The 21,343-nt window shown below is 41.5% G+C and overlaps 1 protein-coding gene and 1 long non-coding RNA gene across 3 annotated transcripts in view; one reads left to right on the top strand and one right to left on the bottom strand.

The window, feature by feature from the left end:
- The window catches only part of SERTAD2 (SERTA domain containing 2), a 114,050-nt gene that overhangs the window by 12,123 nt on the left and 80,584 nt on the right, over positions 1–21,343 (top strand). The gene's annotated exons all lie outside the window — the stretch shown is intronic.
- Positions 6,447–21,156, bottom strand: LOC111097784. Its single transcript, XR_005366157.1, has 4 exons — positions 21,058–21,156; positions 10,452–10,619; positions 7,968–8,135; positions 6,447–6,569 (listed from the first exon to the last, which is right to left on the bottom strand). It is a non-coding gene; the product is annotated as an uncharacterized LOC111097784 (long non-coding RNA).

The raw sequence follows: 21,343 nt of genomic DNA, 5'->3' as shown, positions 1-21,343 counted from the left end.
GAAAATCTAGGCTTATCATCATAGTTTAGCTACTCTGACTTCTTCAGAACCTACTTTCTAAAAAGAATTGTGTCTTGTTTACCAGCAGTTATTTTTTTTTGATTGTTTGCTTTTGACCTTCTTTCACCTACCGTGAGAAAGTCATCTTCCAAAGTCGTGTTTTCCAATATGTGTGAACACTGGAGGGTCTTTGTTCAGACGTGCCCTTTTCAAAATATGTAGAGAAGGATTGTCATATTTTTCTCCCTATGGAATTTTTAAAGCACTTCTGAAACACCTATGAAGTTCTGCAGAATTATTACAAGCCAATCACATGGGAAGATCATCACCCTGTTTTTGACTTCTCTTCCTAAATAATCCGATCACTCTTAAAAGGAAGCTATTGCTCCTTCCTTCTTGACCTCTCAAGTAGAATATTGAATTCCTGTTAACCTCCATGACGAGAAAATAAAAGAACAATGACAAACCCAGTATCTCTCCCGACTTAGAAGATGCTGAACCTTGGCTCATCTTTTTTCCGTTACGTTTTTTTTTTTACTTTGTCTTTAATTTTGTTATTGAGGTATCTATTAATCTAGTAAGCTCTGTGAATACTGAAAATGGTCAGATTTTGAGTGGTTCCATTTATAAGTCAAACCTTCTGCTGGCATGAATCATTTTAGCCAGAGGGATATTTTTTATTTTGATTGATTGATTGGTTGATTAATGTATTTATTTCAGAGAGAGTGAGAAACCATGCGTGCACAGGCAGGAGGGGCAGAGGGAGACAGAACCCCAAGTAGACCCTGTGCTGAGTGTGGCGCCCAACGCGGGGCTCAATCCCATGACCCTAGATCAAGAACTGAGCAGAAACCAAGAGTTGAAGCTCAAATGACTATGCCACCCAGGTGCTCCCAAAGAGATATTTCTTAAAGGGACTTTTTAAGTGTGTGTTGATGTTTCTTATACATCTGAATGTATAAGAATGTTATACTAAATGTTCTCTAAACATTTAGTTATGAAGCAGCACAATCAAAGCAGAACTCTGAAATAAGTTATAATTTTATTTAAGAAGCCAGCTAAGGGACGCTGTGGCTATAACTTTAGTTAAAAGTGCTAGAGTTTTAGAAAAAGAAGTTTGAAATTTGTATTGCATTTCCTCAGACTGCTATTGGTTACTTTTAAAAATGGTGACATGTGATTATAGCTTATGAAACTTGATTTTGTCTGGGCAGATTTTTAATTTTAGCGCCTTGCCGGAAAGTTTTGTGGACAAGATTCCCTTTGCTGTGTAACAAATGCTTTTACTGTTTAGTTAAGGTTTGCTACCAGTGGCTCAGAGGCTAAAATGAAAAGTGAAATGGCTGTTGTTTCCCGTCTAATACCAGATTTTATTTTTATTTCCACTATGCAGTGTTAAAAAAAGAAATGAAAAGAAAGCAAAGATCAAGATCCAAAAGCTCAAACTAAAATTTAATTTCCTAACTAGAATACGCCTGAGTTTTGCCATGATGTGAAGAGTCATACGTAGGAAACATTTGTTCATAGTTATACAGTTGGCCATACTAATTGCTGGGATTAGTAGTTGGATCGGCATGTATCCCTGTCTTCAGACACTCAATCAGGCACGTAGAAACCAATCAAGGCTTAGAGGTTGAGATTGACTCAACTTTTATAACTCCCTACTGAGAAATGTTTCTACTGTGCTTCTTGAGAGAATGGAACAAAAATCTAAGTGATAGTGGGTTGGAGAGCAGTGCATTAATCGCCTCTTTTTACCCAGGACTTTAATGATAGAGTAATTGCCAGAGCTTTGTCTCTGTTTCTTCCTTGATTCTTTCATTTCTGTATTCTGTCTTGGAGCTTCTTCTGTGTTGGGTCTAAGTTGTATGGAATAGATTCTAAGGGCAAACTGCTTTCATCTCGGGTCATTTTTTTCACTTTTCATACGGAGTTCTTATTTTGACTGAAAATCACAGCATGATCAATGAAAAATTCTTGACCAGCTAAGAAAAATACATTTACAGTGGCTTTTAAAAATTATGTGGGAAAGAAATTATACTTGGAGAATCATTTTTGTTATTATTTGCAGAAGACCCAGTACCATGGAAGATTTTAGGGCCATGAATACATTTTGCCACTTCGAGCATTGTGCCATCCAATTTATAAATCTTCAACTATATGCTGTGTGACTGAGTCATGAAGTATTTGGGGGTACTTACTGGCCATCTTGAGTTTTGAGAAGTGATTTTTAAAAAATATGTAGCTGGACAAAAGCAAAGGGTCATTTGAGAGTATTGGAACTGTGTTATTAAAAAACTTGAGGGATGCCTGGGTGGCTCAGTGGTTGAGCGTCTGCCTTTGGCTCCTGTTGTGATCCCGGGGTCCTGGGATCGAGTCCTGCAGCAGGCTTCCAGCGGGGACTCTGCCTATGTCTCTGCCTCTCTCTATGTGTCTCTCATGAATAAATAAAATCTTAAGTAAAAAGTTGAATGTCAGAAAATTTGTCTGTAATTAGCCAATACATTTAGATTTATTGTAAACCAAGTCATGGACCCTGTTGGTGGTACAGCCCGTCTTTCTTCCAACTGAGCATGAAAACCTGGTAGTACAGGGACGCCCCTGTCTTCTCAGCATTGTCAAGTTACACTGCGGCTCCTCTCACATGTTACCGCTAACATAGTGACTACCAAGTGGTGAGTGTGCTACACTGATGTGGGTCATGAAGTTTTGGTTTTGTTCTTTGCAGTACTTATGCGCCCTGAGAACAATATGATGACAACCGACACATTTTCTATTTGGACTAATTTAGGATCACCAAGGCATTTGACCACTCTTCTTTTTTTTTTTTTTTTTTTTAATGTTTTGCTCTTGTGTGATGACTAGATGGGGAGATGGGCAAAGAATCTATATTGGGGGTGATGGAGGAGAGGTGCTTGTTGCCACCACTTTTTGTTCATCTGTGTGATCATTTCATATGGCCTCTGGCAACTGCTCTGGTGGCCTCAGTTTCACTTCCTTTGCAGAAACTGTGACTTTTATTTTTGAATAATTGTATGAATAAGAAGGTGTTTTTTTAAAAAATGGATTTGCCATTTCCTAAAATAAAGTGGAAGCCTTTTGTTTGCTTATTCTGCTTCATCTTCCATTACCATTTGTACCCTGGTAGGCATGGTTGGTGTGAGAGCCTTTTCAGAGCTTTCCATTTAGTTTTTGTCCAAGGGGTTGACATTCCAGCTAGCAGTATCCCTACTTCTTCCTTGAGGAATATAAAGTGCATTGAGATGCACTTTGGAATATTTATTCTTTAACTTTTGAATATTGGATGCAGGTATTAGTACATGCTCAGTACACCATTATGTGATGAGAAGAAAAGAGACGTGTTTATGACTAGCGAGAAATTCTTGGCAAAGGGGAGTTCTGTCCTGTTCAGTCAGTGACTGAGATGGAACTGAGTTTTCTTTTATTAGGTGTGTCTTTGAAGTTGAAATGATTCAGTAGTCGCCTGTGAGCATTAGTGTATTGAGTTCTTGGAACCCTTTGTACTCTCACCGAGGCAGTTTGTGAAGCAGATGTATAGCAAGCACGTGTGTTATGACTTTTCTAAATAGTGTGCCGCATGGTGGATGATGTTTTGGTGGACGGGAATGTAGCAGTTACAGCATGATTTGTCAAGTGGAAACTCGGGCACTTGGTCCATCCAGTTAAAACTGTCTCCTCTTCATACACCTTCATTTTTCTCAGTGCGCTCTATAGCGATCCTGTCAGTTTGGCAGCCGGGCAACAAAAATCAATCCCAAATTGTTGCTTTTAGAGTTTGAAGTAAGGTGGATAGGGAAAAATACTAAGTATGAGGATTACCATCAGTTTGGTTTCTCTTACTATTCCTCTTGCTGGTTGTTTTATCAGTTGACCGCTTTACTTTATATGCAGTTTTATTTCTTTAAAAAAAAAAAGTTCATGAACTCTGTACTGGTTCAGGATGTGGGAAGCTCTGCTGTAATCACTGCTCTGTTCAGTCAATAAAATACTTGTGATTGTAAAACATCTGTGACTGTCAGACTATTAATGTTCCTGTGTGCCACCATTTTACCATTGTTCTGTATCATCGTGGACTTGTGTGTTCAGGTATTCTTCACCATGTGAAGGAATGATGCTGATGACAGCCGTTTTCAGATATAATCTATACCTACTTCCATATTTTTCTACAGGGTTTTCTGGCATCCTTTTATTTTATTTTATTTTATTTTATTTTATTTATTTCATTTTATTTTATATTTTTTGGTCATTCCACGTTAAGGAGGAGCCCAGAGATGGCCTTTCAGGTTTCTTGGTGTGTTTTAAGAATATGTCGCCAATGTTATTTGCTGGAACTGGCCGTAAAAAAGTTGAACTGGTGCCATATTTTTCATGCTACTGTTATGTCTAACTATAAAATGAAAGAAGTGCTAATAACACTTCCTACTTGTTTAACACGTTTTCCTCCCCAACTCTCAAAGGAGTTGGCCAATATCAGGCTGGATTCCCAGACCATGTTTCCATTATTTTCTAGTTCCTGTAGTGTATTGTAATGTTACATAAGACTTTCACTAGTTAGCTTCTTTTTTCTTACATTTTCCTAAAAATTGGAGACTAATATTTGTTGTTATCATCCCCATTTCTCAGATACAGGGACTAAGGCTTGCCTTGGCTAAGTGTTTGATCTAGCATTATATGATAATCAGCTGCAAAGCCAAAAGCAGAACTCAGAATTCATTCTCATTTGTTACCGAGCTGTAGTTTCTCCTCTTTTCAGCTATACTTATAGCAGGACCAAAGAAAATACATTTTCAGGTACCAAAACTATTTCCCACGTCTCTTCTTCAGTGTTCAAATGTTAAGATATACACTAGATTTATTGTCTGAAGTAAAAAGTTCCTGTGCCAGTTATAAACATGATCTGTTGCCATATTATTCCTGATTTGACTGCTATCCCAGAAGGTGATGGATCATTGAAGAAAGAATATAATGAATACAGTCCCTATTTTCTTTTGCCCTTCTAAATTTGATTTAATATAAGGTTGCTTTCTGCCAGGAAATTTCATGAATGGGCATATGTTAATAAGCCAGACCTTTTTTTCCCCCCTCTTTACAGTAATAAACTTAACAAAATATCTCCCCAAAGTGGATTCAGTTGCTGTGTGTTAATACTTGAGTGAGTACTTCCTGAACTTCTAGGAGGAAGCAGCTCCAGCCACTCTGAAAATGAAGTCGTTCCTTATAAAACTTGGTTACTGCACTCTGATGAATCTATTTTGTGCTTTGAAATAGATCTTCCGTAATTCTTTGTGTTAGTGAATGTTTGTGGAACTTGAGCAGTCTGTTAAAACCAGAAGAATTGACTGTTCTGCTTTAAAAATACTTTAAAAAAAAAATCAAACAATGAAGTTTCAGGGAGTGGCATTTTTTTTTTTTTCTTCAGAATGACAAAAGTGAAAGTTGCATTTTGATCAATTTTGATCAGGCATCTTAGTGAAAACCTAAGACCCAAAGTGTGTGCTGGTGCACACATACAAAGCAGTTTTCGTGTTCTGGCCCCCCCTCCCCGGCTCCCATGGACTGTCGCATGTATACACATGCCACACATAAAGAGTCCATTCTTGCTCACGAGCAGCTGAAGGAGGCTGGCCACTGCGGTCTTCTGCTCACTGGAAATTGGCAGCCTTTCTTCTCCTGTAAACAACAGCCTGACGTCACCCCATGCAGCGGTGATAGCAGACCCACTTTAGAGATTCTCCGTTGGCAGCGCAGTTGAAGGCCTGTCACGGGCTTTGGTCACCTTCAGCCTCACTTGAGTAAACGTCATGCAGGGAAATTTGTTAATGTCAGGAATCCGGGGTAGGCCTTTCAAGCTGTCTCTAAAGTCTTTATCCTTGAATTTGCACATAGAATCCTAACAAGAAACTTGTATGATGAGCGGGAGAACTGGACTTTTTCCCCGTTTTAGAAATGAGCTAACTCAAGTCCAGAGAATTAAAAAGTGTGCCAGTGGTGGTATTACTGAGATTCAGGCCTTCTAAACACGGTTTTTGTCTCTCTTCCCACTGTTTTAAGTAACTTCTTTAGTAATTGTTAACTGTTCTATTCTGTTACTTCCTCTCCCTTCTGAAATGTGTGGAGATGATGATTTATGAGGTTTTTTTTTTTTTTTTTTCCTGTTAAGACATCTGCGCATTAAAATCAGATAGCCTTGATGCATTTGGGAACCCTCTGACAGTAAGGCAACCCACTCCCTTGTCTCAGAGCCTTTTGGAAAATCTAGTGTAAGTCTACACTCCCCAGCGTAATTGGAAAGATTTATTAACAAGATGATCCTGTTTTTCATTTGGTTTCTGAAAGCAACATAAAATTGAGAGAATGAATGATTACAGTTCTTTTGTGTTGTTAACTGGAAGAGACAAAACCAACATGAAAGAGCCGTTCTATTAGTTAGAAGTCAGATTTTTATTGGGAAGGAGAGGAGAGTTGAGCCACTGGTAAGAATATAATTTATTTGTTATGTAAAATAGTTGTCTTTCTCACGTGGCCACTTCTAGTGTATTTTCAGGCAGCTGCAAAAAGTGAAAAGGAAGAATTTTACCTTCTATGATTTATAGTTAGTTGCATATATGGCTTTGGACTATTTTTTTTTAAGATTTTATGTATTTATTCATAAGAGACAGTGAGAGAGGCAGGGACCCAGGCAGGGGGAGAAGCAGGCTCCCTGCGGGAAGCCCGATGCAGGACTCGATCCCAGGACCCCCCGGGGTCATGACCTGAGCCAAAGGCAGATGCTCAACCCCTCAGCCACCCAGGCGTCCCTGGACTACTTTAGGTTTGTAGATAACCCTTAGTTTTCTGTTTGTGACTCTGAGATGGTTTTTCACTGTGACATTAGGACTAGGCAGGGAGGGTTTTAAATATGTGTAGATTATCCACAAGAAATTACTTGTACTTTAACTTCTCTGCTGACTGCCCTAACCTGAGCCAGCCACCCTGATTTTGAGGTGTATGTTTAGGGAATGCAAACTGATGTTGATTTTACCTTAGCCTTGACAGAAAAACAGTTAAAACTCCATGTATCCAAAAGGCAAATACGATTTTTTTAAAGGCTGCTATCTAGCGCTGCACTTTGGAACACAGTAGGCACTCAAAAATGAATTTTAAATGAAGCTATGATAATCAGAAGTCAACTATGTTGGCAACCTCGATAAGCTAGCATCTGTACAGGAGCTCACTGAAATATATACCCAAAAAAGTGCATTTGGGGTGAAAAGAAATGTATTTTATTGCATGACTTAACATGAACCAAAAGAGCTGTTTATTTTGCATTTTATTTATTATTTCATCGAGTGGGGAAAAAATCGTTTTTGCCTTTAAAAGATGATACTGCCGGCTTTTACAGTCCCAGCGGGCCGGAGGAATAGAGACCAAGTACATAAAAGAGAGAAAGCAGGTGACTACACTTTCACTGTCCTTCCCTTCGACCTGTGGGTGACCAGGAATAAGGGGTCAGTCCCGGCCTCCAGTCGGAGCCCCTCAGTCCTGCTGGGCAGCGATGTGGGACACCTGGAGTCACCGCTGCCACCAGCGGCCGGGCAGCAGGGAGCCTGGGGAAGCCCCGGCCTGCAGGACGGCCCGGCTCTGCCGCCCTGCAGGTTAGGGAGCCGTGCCCCAGGCTCTCAGCCTCTCCTGCAACCCAGGTGGGGTCCTCATAGGCTAGACGCCGCCGGTAGAGGTAGGGGCGGGCGTGAGGAGCTCAGCCTGCGGGCCGTGGGCCAGGACTCCTGGGTAAGGGTCTTGGCTTCTGTTCCACTGGCGGCGGGGGGGGGGGGGGGGGGGGGGGGTGGTTCTGATGTGAGCGGGAAACAAAGGGGGAATTTTACTTTTAACCCTTCATAGAAGTATTAGCTTTTTATTTTTAACCATTCAGAGTTTGTTGAAAAATGGTAATTTGGCAGACGTCTTACAAATCATGACACCACGTCGAGGTCGAGGTGCATGGTGCGTCGCGGTTTGGAGGCGCTCCAGGGGCATTATCCTCTCCCACAGCCACGGCCACTGCCACCTCCTGGGGTTGTGCTCTCCGCTCTTATATATAAGGAGAATTCTGAACGTTTACGGCTTGTCCAGGGTACCTAGGAGTAAGCAGGAGAGTACGGACTGGGATCCCTGCCTTTTGACCTGCTGCCCCAGTGTTCCCTCCGCCAAGCCAGGAGCAAGCACTTTTGTAGAGTTAATCTTTTTTTTTTTTTAAAGATTTTATTTATTCATGAGAGACAGAGAGACACAGAGACATAGGCAGAGGGAGAAGCAGGGTGCATGCAGGGAGCCCGATGTGGGACTCTATCCTGGGACTCCAGGATCACGCCCTGGGCTGAAGGCAGACACCCAACTGCTGAGCCACCCAGGCATCCCAGGAGCAAAGCACTTTTGATGACATCCAGCTTCGCAGTCTTCCCCACCTCTCACGCTTGTATCTCCCCAGAAAACCCCAGCCAGCAAATCCAGACTGCTGACCAGGTCATGTTCAGGGTAAGAGCACATATATTATCAAAGGGCAGCTTCTTGATTGACTTTGAAGTTAATACTCCAATAAAAAAAAAAAAAGAGCAGTCTTGTTATTTCTTACTTAGAAGCAGAATGGTAGTGCAGAATGAACCTTAGGGACCGTTCAGTTTTAATATACTTTTTTTTTTTTAATCTACAGTAAAGCTCTTCCATTAGGAGAGTGAAACTTCATTTAATTGCAAAGAAATAAGACTTAGGGCTCATTCCCCAGACCCAGATGAGTGTGCTCTTTCTTTTAAAAAGTATATCTCCCAGGAGTGCCTAGGTGGCTTAGTCGGTTAAGCACCAATTCTTGATTTTGGCTCAGGTCAGGATCTCAAGATTGTGAGATCAAGCCCTATGTTGGGCTCTGCGCTGGGCATGGAGCCTGCTTAAGATTCACTCTCTCCCTCTCCTTCTGCCCCCCTCCCCTTTGCCCCTCTCTCTCCCAAAAATGAATAAATAAATAAAAGTCTACATCCCTACACAGAGGCTACAATTGCCATCCCAGGAGCTAATTTGACAGGAGCTTCCAGCAGACATTCCTGAGTGCCTGCCCTGTGCAGAGCCCGGTGCTGGACCCAGAGCCACAGGAGTGTGGGAACCAACGGGGGAGACTTCATTCAAGCTAAGGCGCACCCAGTGCTCGGTGTTCAGACATTTGAAAGACCAGGACTGTCATAGATCAATTCATGGATAACTCAGATTTGGCCTCGGCCTTCTGGAAACATTTATGAAGAAGCTCTTTGTTATATAACCTTCTATCTGTATGAAGAAATGACAATTGTGACCACTTTGGAAAGTTTCAGAAAAATGCTGTTCCTCCCTGAGAAACTGAGGTATAAAGATTAAAAGTAAATTGAAAGGACGCCTGGGTGGCTCAGTGGTTGAGCATCTGCCTTCGGCTTAGGACGTGATCCTGGGGTCCTGGGATCGAGTCCTGCATCGGGCTCCCCAAAGGGACCCTGCTTCTCCCTCTGCTTGTGTCTCTGTGTCTCCCATGAATAAATAAATAACATCTTAAAAAAAATAAAAGTAAATTGAAAGCAAACGAGAAGCACCTGGGTGGCTCAGTCAGTTAAATGTCTGCCTTCAGCTCACGTCACGATCCCGGGGTCCTGGGATCGAGCCCCACGTTGGGCTCCCTGCTTCCCTGCTCAGCAGAGTCTGCTTCTTTCTCTCCCGCTCCCCCACTGCTCTTGTTCTCGCTCGTGTACACTCTCCCTCTCTCAAGTGAGTAATTTAAAAAATCTGGACCAAAAAAAAAAAAAAAAAAAGCAAATGAAATTGTTAGCAGCAGATTTTTCTTTGGGTGTTGTCCCTACAAGTTTTGACTGAGAACATCATATATTATTGTACCTTGTTATAAAAGCTCTGCTGATTACTTTTAATTCCTCGGCATACATTTTCAAGGAGCTGACGGCAAGCATGTCACACACTTGCTAGCCCTCCATGAGTGCTCTTCAGCTGAAAACCTGGAGAACCTTTTTGAAGCCTCTCATGATTTGGGCAGTCTCCAAGTCAAGCTGAATTGATAGGGAATGCAGAAAATGATCAGAATAATTACAAGTCCCATTATATAAGAGATTACTTTGCCAACAAAAACACTCATGGAATGCCTTTATAGACCTTCCTAGCACCAGAATTAAACTTGTCTTTCTCAGTAGCTGTTTCCAAAGCTGAACAAACTGCATTGTGTAAGTGGGTCAGTTTGTGCAGTATTGTGCATGAAATGTTCAGGTACACACACAAAGGCAGCTGGATTATAAATTTCAAGGGCAAACTAGCCTCCAGTAAAGCACAGACAGGAGGAAGCTATGTTACATTCTTAGAGGAAGAGGCGTTTCTCTTTAATTTAAAAGCTGTGTTCAATTTCCCCGTCTCTTGACTTGGCTCGTACTCACCTCTGTGAGCTCCAGGTTTTGCTCTTCAGCCAGTCTCTCTCCATTCTCTCACGTTTCTGCCTCCAAGTCCTTGAATCTCACTCAGCAGTACTTGGTTGTAATCAGGCAGTGCTGCCCTCCCTCAAGTCTCCAGGGCCTCAGAACTTGATGGAATGATTTTTGGATTTGCTTTTAAAAAATAAACAGATATCCCATTGACTGAGGCCTGTGCAGTACCTTTCTACTGTAATGCTACCGGCTTCAAATCAGGCCCAAGACAGAGGCAAAATATTATAAATGGTGCAGATGTGAACTTTGCTTAAGAGGCTTTGAGGGTCCTACCTCCATTTACTGTGTCTCTCCCAAAGTGTTCTTTATTTCATTTTGGTAGTGAAGACCAAAGTTGAATTTCAATAACAGCCTTTTTCATATTTGTAGCCTCCTTCTGAGTTGTGCTAGTTTTCCCTCTTAGATGATAAATGGTGGAGCGGGGGGGAAGGGGAGTTCCATAGATTTTTAGGGCAAGAACCCAAGTCGTCATTCATTGGGATTAAATTTTCAATTCATCACTTCAGGCCCCAAGACTTGAGGAGAAAAACAGGCACTGCACGTCTGCCTGCTTGATTGAAAGTGTCAGAAACCTATCAAAGTAACTTTGAAAACAGAGACTTGACTTACAGAATCTAAGAAAGGCTTGGGTCACCCAACTGTGGTACGCATGTGAAGTGTAGGATTGCAGTTGGCCTGAACGTGGTCAGAGTTCTCCTTTCACCTCTTTCTGCACATTTGTTTCATTCCTCCTCCTGGCAGACCATTTCCCCACAGAGTTGGAAGCATGGCCACCAGCAGTTTATTTTTTAGCTTCTGTCACCAAAAAGTTCTCTGGAGGCCAACTTAAAAAAAAATCATAGTCGGGGAACTCATCAGATCAATATAGGTCATGTGTCCATTCCTGGAACACTCAGCAAGGATCAGGGGTGGGGGTCATGTAGGAACATGGTGACGCATGTGTTTACCCACACAACTAGAAGTGGGTGGGTGGATGGGCATTTCCCTGGATAAGAGATGATCGTTGCGAAGAAAATTCTGTAGCATGTGTGCTCACTACAACATGCCAGGCTAATGCCTTTCGAGGATTTTGACAGAAACTCATGGTAAAAAATACATTTTACATCGAGACGCACATTAGACACACGTTAAATATTTATTTTTCATGAAGCAGTATTCACCTTCACTATGATTTAAGGCATTTTGATATTTCCTATTACATTCTATTGTAGTTCATTAAACAAATACTGATTTTAATTCACCTAATTGATTTCATGACTCATTAGTGGATAATGATCTCTAGTTTGAAAAAATACTATGCTAGACGTTAAAAGTAGCAGACAGTTCATATGAAAACAGATACTTGGGCATGAATATTTATTGAGTCTTGTTGAAGAAATAACTTACATTTTAAAAAGATGCTGGAGTCTCAGGGTGACAAATATGTGACATGAAAGCCCTACCCAATTCCCATGGTGAATATGATGGTGCTTTTCCTACTGAAGAATCCTGGAGCCACTACCCAGACCTCTGTCAATTAAAGTGAACGAAACCAGCACTGTATGCAAGCATGCACTTCACTCTGTTTTAGATTTACCTTTTGCTGAGAAATACTGAAATCTGTAGACCTAGAAAATTTCCCAAAGTGCTTTCAATTCTCTCTTAAAGCATCAACACGACTTTCTTGAAAACCTCATTGTGGCAGCGTGAAGGGCAGCTTTGCTGATCACTGTAACATTATAAAGAGACGGAGGATATATTTACTTACCAAGAGCCAGTTGAAAAGCCAAGGTATGGAATGACTCCTGAATGAGACATGGAAATGCAGAGAGGACTAGTAGAGCTCATAGAGGTCCTAAACCGATAAGCATGCAGTGCCATGAATCTCACTTGCGAAATGCAAAGCGGTGAAACGTTTAGGAGAGCATATTGGAGAATACAGAGTCAGGAATATGGAGAGATTTCATAAACAAGACACAAAATGTACTGACCATAAAGGAAAAGACTGATAAATTGGACTACGATTGATTAACTTCCGTTCATTACAAAGATGGGACAAACAGATTGGGAAAAGCATTTAGGACAGCTACAACGAAGGACTCATATTCAGAATACAAAGAACTGTCGTGGGAGTGTAAACTGGTACAACTGTGTTAGGAATAGGTCTGGTGGTATCTCGCGAAGCTGAAGATAAGATATCCTGTGACCTAGCAGTTTCACTCCCAGATTATACCTTCAGGCAGCAGTTCTTCAAACCTTTTGATCTCACTTAATACTTTTACGAATTATGGAGGACCTCAAAGAACTTTTGTTTATGTGGATTATAGCTAATGGTATCATCTGCCTTATTAGAAAACAGAGAAATTTAAAGAATATTTGTTTACTCATTGAAAACCCATTATGTGTTGACATAAGTAACATTTTATATGAAAGATAACTAAATTTTACCAAAACAAACCAAACATTAGTGAGAAGAGTGGCATCGTTTTATAGTTGTGCAAATCTACTTAATGTCTAGCTTAATAGAAGACAACTGGGTCCTTATATCTGCACCTTTGCATTCATCTGTTGTGGTATGTTGTTTTGGTTGAAGTGATGAAGAAAATGTGGCCTTGCACAAGTATGTAGTTGAAAAAGGAGTATTTTAATAACCTTTTCGAACAATTATAGATATTCTTCTTTGATGTCCAACTAAAACTACAAATGGTAGTTTTCTTTCTTTTTTTAACAAAATATTTTATATTTTTTATATTTATAATATTTTTATAATTTATATATAAATATTATAATTTATAATATTTTTTATATTTAAAATATTTATTCATGACAGACACAGAGAGAAGGGCAGAGACACAGGCAGAGAGAGAGGCAGGGTCCCTCTGGGGAGCCTGATGTGAGACTTGACCCCAGGACCCCAGGATCATGACCTGAGCCGAAGGCAGACGCTCAACCACTGAGCCACCCAGGTGCCCCACAAATGGTAGTTTCTTAAAACTCGGTAGCAGTATGAAACCTGAAACCATGTCAATGAGTTTGTAGTTATTTATTAATTAAAATATCTTAGTTCATCTTGCACGTTGCATAGGTTTTTACTCATGCATGATTTTGTAACACCAAACATCCAATTATTTGGAAAATACTAGTTTACTGAATTATGCGGATCTTTTCATTGTTGACACGTTTCATTATACAACATTAAGATGTCACATTCTTTAACTCCACTACTGATCTCATTAGAAGACTGTTTAAGTATTGGGAAGCTGTCAAGCACCCTAGTGGCAGATACAAGTTTTCCAAAATTCCGATTTTCACTTGAAAGCCCGAATTTTATCACTGGCACCAAAACTGTCAGTTGTTTTTCTGAAGTGATAGGCTTCCTTGTCTGCCAGATACTCAAGTCTCAATAACCAGAGTTCGTCTGGCTGTCATTCCTTCAGTAAAAATGGTGTCCCGTGAAAAAAGCAGCCACCGTCAGCTCAAAGGCAAACAATTGCCCAAGTGTCTTTCTCTAGGCAACCTTCGAACCTTGGTATGCAGCAGAAGTGCTTTATGTGTACTCTCGCGTTTTGTCACAGAATATTAAAAAGACATGTTCTCAAGGGTAGAGATGGAACAAAATTAATATTTTTACTGCTCCGTTTTAATGCGAAGCTGGCATGTTTTCCTTAGTGTGCGGAGGTGAGGAACACAGTGATTGCTTGTGCAGTTTGGTACTCCTGCCTTTGTTCATGTCATTTGAACCCATCCCAGTTTTCCAATTTTTTTTTTTTTTAAGATTTTATTTATTTATTTGAGAGGGCTGGAAGTGGGGTGGGGGGGGCAGGCACGAGCCTGGGGGGAGGGGGCTGGGGGGAGAAGGAGAAGCAGACCCCCCGCTGAGCAGGGAGCCTGACATGGGGCTTGATCCCAGGATTCTAAGATCATGACCTGAGTGCAAGGCAGACGCTTAACCGATTGAGCCACCCAGGTGCCCCCTCAGTTTTCCAGTTTTTCAGTAGTGAAGGGGTCTGGGATCCTGGGACCCCTTCTCCACTCCAGGTGTTCATTGGACTATGCTTGACGACTGCTGCCCTAGAGAAGGCACAGCTCTTGTGCACCAGGATACACCAGGATCCATACATTTTAGTGGGGGTCGAGGAGGGGTGTCTAGTGGGGAGGGTGCCTCTGGGATGCTGGCGATATTCTATTTCTTGACCTGGGTGGGGATGTCGCTCTATAATATGCAACTCGGTCCATCTGTATTTATGCACTTTTCTCTGTGTTTGTTAGTTACAAGTGCAGTTCTCTGACTTTTGCTAGTATTTCTAGTCTCTGGTTTAGTAAGATGGGGTGTTGAGAAGGGAGGAGCCACCCTCCAGCGTTCCCCTCTTTATACTGGATGCGGGATGTATTTGTCCAACCTCTTCTGCTTTTTGGGCTGTGGTTCCTTTGGTTCTATCACAAGTTGAGGTAGGAATTCAAATACTTCAGGTGCGTTTTCCTCCTCCTCATTACTGACGTGGCGAAGGCAGTAAAAATTATGACCAGGAAACTTTTTAAATTCAAAACTTCATGTAGTACTTAGTTATTTGAGACTTAGGAACCTTTCTGTAGAAGCTGTTCCTATATCCTTATTTTCTGGAAGGGGAACAGAGTGAAAAGTGACTTGAGTGAGGACTTAAATGGAGACTAAAACCATTTCTGATTCTTTCTGTTGTTATTAAATCTTAAAACTCTGGTGACTACAAATGAAAGAAGAAATAGCAATGAGATTTCAGCATTACTGGATTTTCTTACTTATGGTCGTGTGTTATAAGTGGCCAAATTTTATCTCTGTGACACTGAACTAAGCCCACCGAGGTCCTAAGATTTGTATTTCATAGGTAAGAAAACCCAGGGACAGAAAAGATCAGTAACTAACTGTACCAAAGCGAAGACTAGTCTAGATTGCGTGACTCCTAGGATTTGCTTTTCCCATGAAGCTAGATGAATTGTAAGGAATTCGAGACAGTTACCAAGCTGTGGACTCTTTTGTGTTTACCTCTTTGGCCCTCTTGCTGCAGGCCGAGCTCAGGCTCTCCCACTTCTGATCAGGACCATCAGTCATGTTCTGTATGTACATGAGCACCATCTACTGTGCTTCCTTATGTTCTGAGACTTGGAATGAGGACATTTAGAAAACCACAAAGACCTAAATCATTTCAGTTTTGTCTGTTAGGAACCGAGTCCGTTGAGGTGTGAATTCTCGGCTACTAATCATGGCCTTCAACCTCCATCCCCGCGCCATAAGCCAAGAGGAGTGTTTATTCCCCGGTTCTCAGTTGTCAGGATGACTGCAGAGCGGTGGAGCTGAGCTGCAGATGTGCCTGGTCTTCCAACAGGACTTTCCTCTCATTCCTTGGCAGAGGTTCACACACTCTGGGTTTGTGTGTGCAAGAGTGTGCGCCCTGAGAGAAGAGCATTATCCCAGCTTGGTTGCAACAGATTAGGCAAAGATTGCTGGACCCTGGAGGATATGCCTGTAGAACAAGCTCTGATTTAAGTGGACATGTGAAGTCTTCACGAAAGTGGCTGAGAATCTCTGCCAACAGAGTGAAGGATGTTAGAAAATAAATTAAGGCTCTTTTTATAGTTTGTCCGGACTAATCTTTTTTTTTTTTCTTTTGAAGTGATATTTACCTTTGCTAAGGGTTAGTGTCCCTAGATAAATAAAAACATTTTTGGATAATATAGGCCTGTTGTTTCACAACCAGGACCCACATTCAGTACATATTTTTTCTCCTTAACTCCTCTCAGGATATTATTTCTAAGATTTAGGTCTTAACCCAAGTCTTTCACAAAGTGAGATATAACAGAAATCTAAGAAATGAAACTACTAATTGCACTTTTACTGATGCATTTCAAATAGGGCAGTCTAATTATAAGCAACCCTATACACAAATGGCTGTTGCTCTTGCCCCAGTTTTCCCCTTTTAACCAGACCCAGATGCTGCTGCCACGGGAGGCATTATCTGTGCTCATAGAATCTGAGGGTCAGAGTAGAGGAAGGAGGGAAGATTATGGAAACAGTGGCCAGGGGAGTGGAGGCCAGGAACAGAACCAGTCTGGTCACACTGTGGCAGTTTCCTGCCTTCTTGCCTTGCTACCAGAGTTCTTCTTACTCATCCTCGTCAAGTGCCACTGAACACAGTTAACAAATGTGTGTGTGGGGGGGGGGAGAGGGGGAGCAAGAGTCTTCTTTAACATGTAGCAGGGAAGATAAGAGCATGAGTTTGGAGTCTGATGCTTCAGACTTGAAATCACATCCCAGCTGTGGAATCTTTGGGCAGGTGGCTCTCCTTCACCTGCCAAGTCTATTTTGTCTTCTGTGAATGAGGATAATTATAACTCTCTCTCAAGGTCACTCTAGGATTAAATTAAGACTTGTGTACGTACACCGGACATGGGCCCATGCTTAGGATGTAGTAAGCTCTCGGGAGATAGTAGCTCTTACCATGTAATGCAAAAAATTGAAAGGTTCATTAATGATCCCTCTAGCATACATTTTCTTTCTGACCATGTTTTATTGCAAATATCTAATTGAACTCTGCTCCCTAGAGGAACTGACGTTTCAGGAGTGGTAGGATAGGAGGGAACTTTTGTCAGAGAGATTCTAGGGAAAGGGGCAGGTGAAGGTGGGAAATGCAGGGGATTTAGAGCATCGTGAGGTTCTGTGCAATGGGGAGAGGAAGACTAAGAAATGGGATTGGGTGCCTTCTTTCCCCAGAAAAGGGGGAGAAATCTTCTTCATTTTCCTCCTCCCTATTGAGCCACATACATGTTGTTGCCAGGACCCCACACTCAGGTTGAGGTTGTTAAGACCTTTTCTGCCCTCCCACTGCACATTCAGGCACAGAGCCGACCCGTGCTTGGGTCTTGCCCCCGTCCCTCAAATCCGAATCTCTTCAGGGGTGAGACCCAACAGCACCTCAGGGAAATGATGTGCAGCCAGGGCTTGGAGGCACTCGAGCTATGTGTGGGTTAAGTATACTTGTGGAGGTTAGCCTGGACACCTGCCCATTCCAAGTCCTAAACAAGTGAGGACTTCTTACGTACACATGTGCATGGGCATGCACTCATGCACATGTGAGTATGGACATACACTCTTAACTTCACCAAAACTTAGCCCTTTGCTGAGTCTATGGTCGTGAGGGGCGTAGAAGAGGCTATTGTCACTGCTTTTATGGTGGAGAAATAAGTTTATTTACAAATAACCATAAAATTTCTGAGATGTCATGAATGCCATAATAGAGGCAGAGATTAGGATGACAATTCAGCGGAAGGAAGCACTCATACGTGCTAGCATGGAAGGCTTTTTAGAGGAAGTGCGTTTTGACTTGAATCTTAAAGGATGGGTAGAGTTCTGGATCATGGGGATGGAGAAGGAAAGGCATTCCAGAGAGAGGGAATGTTGTCAGCAGAGATGCAGAGATGGAAAAGCCCGAGGTGTACATAGGAACACTGGATGGGCCAGCTAGGGAGAGAGTTGAAGTTTACGCTGAGGTATCTGGCCAGTTAGTGGGTGTTTTGAAGCAGAGGCTAATGTGGAGAGAGCTGCCTTTTAAAGAAGGCGAATCTTCCTGATGGTACTCAGGATAGAGGACTGGAAGCAGGTGCATTTTCATGGATGTACTGGCTTTTCTGAAGACATAGAGGCTGCGTGAAGGAGTGAGGGAACAGTACCTGGGCAGTGGATGGTGGTGGGGTGACTGGAGAGAACAGGAAACGGGAGGGGAGGCGACTGGATCAGGGGAGAGGAAATTCAATTCTTTTGCTCGACCTGTGGTTGCCCGATGTCTACATGTTATTCTGCAAGATCTGTGTTGGCCCATTTCAAACCACGATTTGGGTTATTTCTCACAATGCAAGGGTGCAGAAAAAAAAGCTGGAAAAAAATTTTTTTGAAAACTACCTCTTTTCCCCGAGACTTTTTTCCCTGAAATTGAGCGTAGAACAGTAGAAAAATTGTTTATGATAAGGTGTTCCTATTGCAACCTGCTTATAACTGCTGATTCCCCCCAACCACCCCCAAATTATTTCTAAAAACCTGGCAGTAGACAGACTTCTCTGGAAAACCATCTGCAGCTCTCACTTCCCTGAATCTCATTCTCCCTTTGTCAGGCATTCTTTATCTAATGGCCCAGATAAAATGAACTCTGGGAGAATCTGAGTGCATTTCCACTTATGAGCACAGAGAAATACTTTATTTAGAAATAGGAAGGGTTTTGTTGCAAGCCAACCCGTGTGGCTGCTGAGCTCTGCTATCCAAAAATTCAGGAAGGCATGTGGGTGTGGGGACACCTTTCCTGGATTTGCCTGGATTTGCCCTGGACTCAGAATCTTGAGAAGGGATCGTGATTTATGTTATTTCCAGTTAATATAAATATTAAGAATGAGAAGAAAGGCTGTTGTTACTGCTGTCTTACAAATGAGACTAATTAGGCAAAAACCATCCATGAGAGAGGTTATGATATGGGATGAGGATGGGAGGTGGCCTTGCCTTAGGAAGTTTCTTCCACCTTAAAGAAATTTAAAAATTGGGTGATCCCTGGGTGGCGCAGTGGTTTGGCGCCTGCTTTTGGCCCAGGGCGTGATCCTGGAGATCCAGGATTGAATCCCACGTCGGGCTCCCGGTGCATGGAGCCTGCTTCTCCCTCTGCCTGTGTCTCTGCCTCTCTCTCTGTGTGTGACTATCATGAATAAATAAATAAAATTTAAAAAAAAAGAAATTTAAAAATTGGTATAAAGACAATATAACAATATTTAAAGTTTTTATTTTTAGGAAAGACACCTAATCAAAGCCATTGAACTACTGTTTTTATTTTTGACATTTGCCTTATTCCAAGTATACTATTTATATAAGGATAAGTAAAATTCATGCCATGATGTTGTCTGCAATATGCACTTAAAATATAACAATCATTTTCCTGTATCTCTATGTCATTTTTATTATAGAAATTTAGCATTATACAAGTTTTGTTAGATTTATAAATCATAATTTATCAAGCATTCTTTAATTCTGGATCGTTAGATTATTCCTTGTTTTTAGGTACGAGAAAAACGCTGCTTGTATATCTTCTACATATGCCATTTTGCTTTTATTCAGTTACTTTCCTCGAACAGATTCCTGGGAGTAGATTTATTTAGTCAGAGGGTATAATAATATCTTTATGGTGCTTGTGTCAGTTCCTTTCTAAAAATGAGTACTTTCTGTATCTGCTCAATGCTCTAATGATAATAAACCTAGAAACTATAAAACTTTCTTATTTTACTGCAATTTTGATGTTAGGGTTTTTAAAAAGGACTTATTTGTTTGAGAGATAGAGAGAATATGTGAGTGAGGGGCAGAGGAAGGGAATCCTCAAGCAGACTCTCTACTGAGTGCAGAGTCTGATGTGGGGCTTGATCTCACAACCCTGAGGTCATGAGCTGAGCAGAAACCAAGAGTCGGTCGCTTAACTGACTGAGCTGCCTTGATTTTAGTGTTTTTTTTTTTAAGATTTTATTTATTTATTCACGAGAGACACAGAGAAAGAGAGAGAGGCAGAGACACAGGCAGAGGAAGAAGCAGGCTTCATGCAGGGAGCCCGATGTGGGACTTGATCCCGGGTCTCCAGGATCCCGCCCTGGACCGAAGGCAGACGCTCAACCACTGAGCCACCTAGGAATCCCCCTGATTTTAGTTTTTTAATCTCAGATTGACAACAAATACTATTTCCTTAAAATTAGGATCTCATAAATACATTTATAGCTGTACTATAAATTAAAAATAACTTAAGTTCATGAATTTATTATCTAAATAACTGATATCCTTTATTATGTAAAATAAATCCCACACATGATCTTCTCTTTTCTTTAATATTTCCAGAAAGTTCATCTCACTAGTTTTTTTAAACTATAAATTCCTTTAAAATCCCACTTTTTCCTTTCTTCATAATATACTAGGTCAATTCAATCGTATTTCCATACCTACTGTGTCTCAGAGTTTCCTTTAAAAATTCGGTGTTTTGTACATACGCTTGTGTATTTTTCTTTTGTTAATTTTAAAAAGGACAAACCTCATTCTTATTTGAGCTATTATATATTGATCTGGTATATTAAAATACATTTTTCTGCAGTTGCAAGTCATTTCGTGTTTAGGTGGGTCTTTTTCCAAGGGCTTATTTTCTGTGTGTCTGATATATAGCTATGTTAAGACTAAAATAAGCTTTGTGGCTGAGAATAGTCTCCTTGCCAGTTGGTTTCTGCCACACTTTTCTTTCCCCTCTGGTCCATCCTATTCATTACCCCCAGATTAATTTTCCTAAAACACTGCTTACTGAAAAACCTCACTGAAAAAACCTTAATTGACTCCCCATTTCTAGATGAATTGAGTGTAAACTTTTCACCTTGGCATTTAAGACCGACGACAAAACATGCTTGTGCAGGCTCCTGAGAACCCCCGGTGAGGACACTGGCTGCCACGGCCCCCCACCCCAGAAACCTCTAGGGGTAGGACCCTCTGAAGTCCCTCGCTTTTAAAGCTCCCCCGGTAGAGCACCGCTGGCCAGGGCTGACTTACCCTGGGAGAGGGCAGACACAGGCTTCCATCCTGGCTTTGCTGCTTCCCAGCTTAATGATTTCCAGCATGGGTGCAGGGCGAAGTGTAGGCTTTCTTCTCTCCATAAAATGGGGTCAAATAGTATCTTGTGGGAATCGCTGCAATTCTGCATCCAGTAATTGGTACAGGGTAAGAACTAAGCAAATATTGACTGCTACTGTTTCATAGTAATAGTAAGTAGTCATAAAAGTCCTAAGCTTTGCATTCGGGCAGAAATGGGCTTGTATAACTCAGTTCTTCCTTCCCG

This window comes from Canis lupus, chromosome 10 (assembly GCF_011100685.1).
Source record: "Canis lupus familiaris isolate Mischka breed German Shepherd chromosome 10, alternate assembly UU_Cfam_GSD_1.0, whole genome shotgun sequence".
Classification (NCBI taxonomy): domain Eukaryota; kingdom Metazoa; phylum Chordata; class Mammalia; order Carnivora; family Canidae; genus Canis; species Canis lupus.
This window is presented reverse-complemented; position numbering and strand designations above follow the sequence as displayed.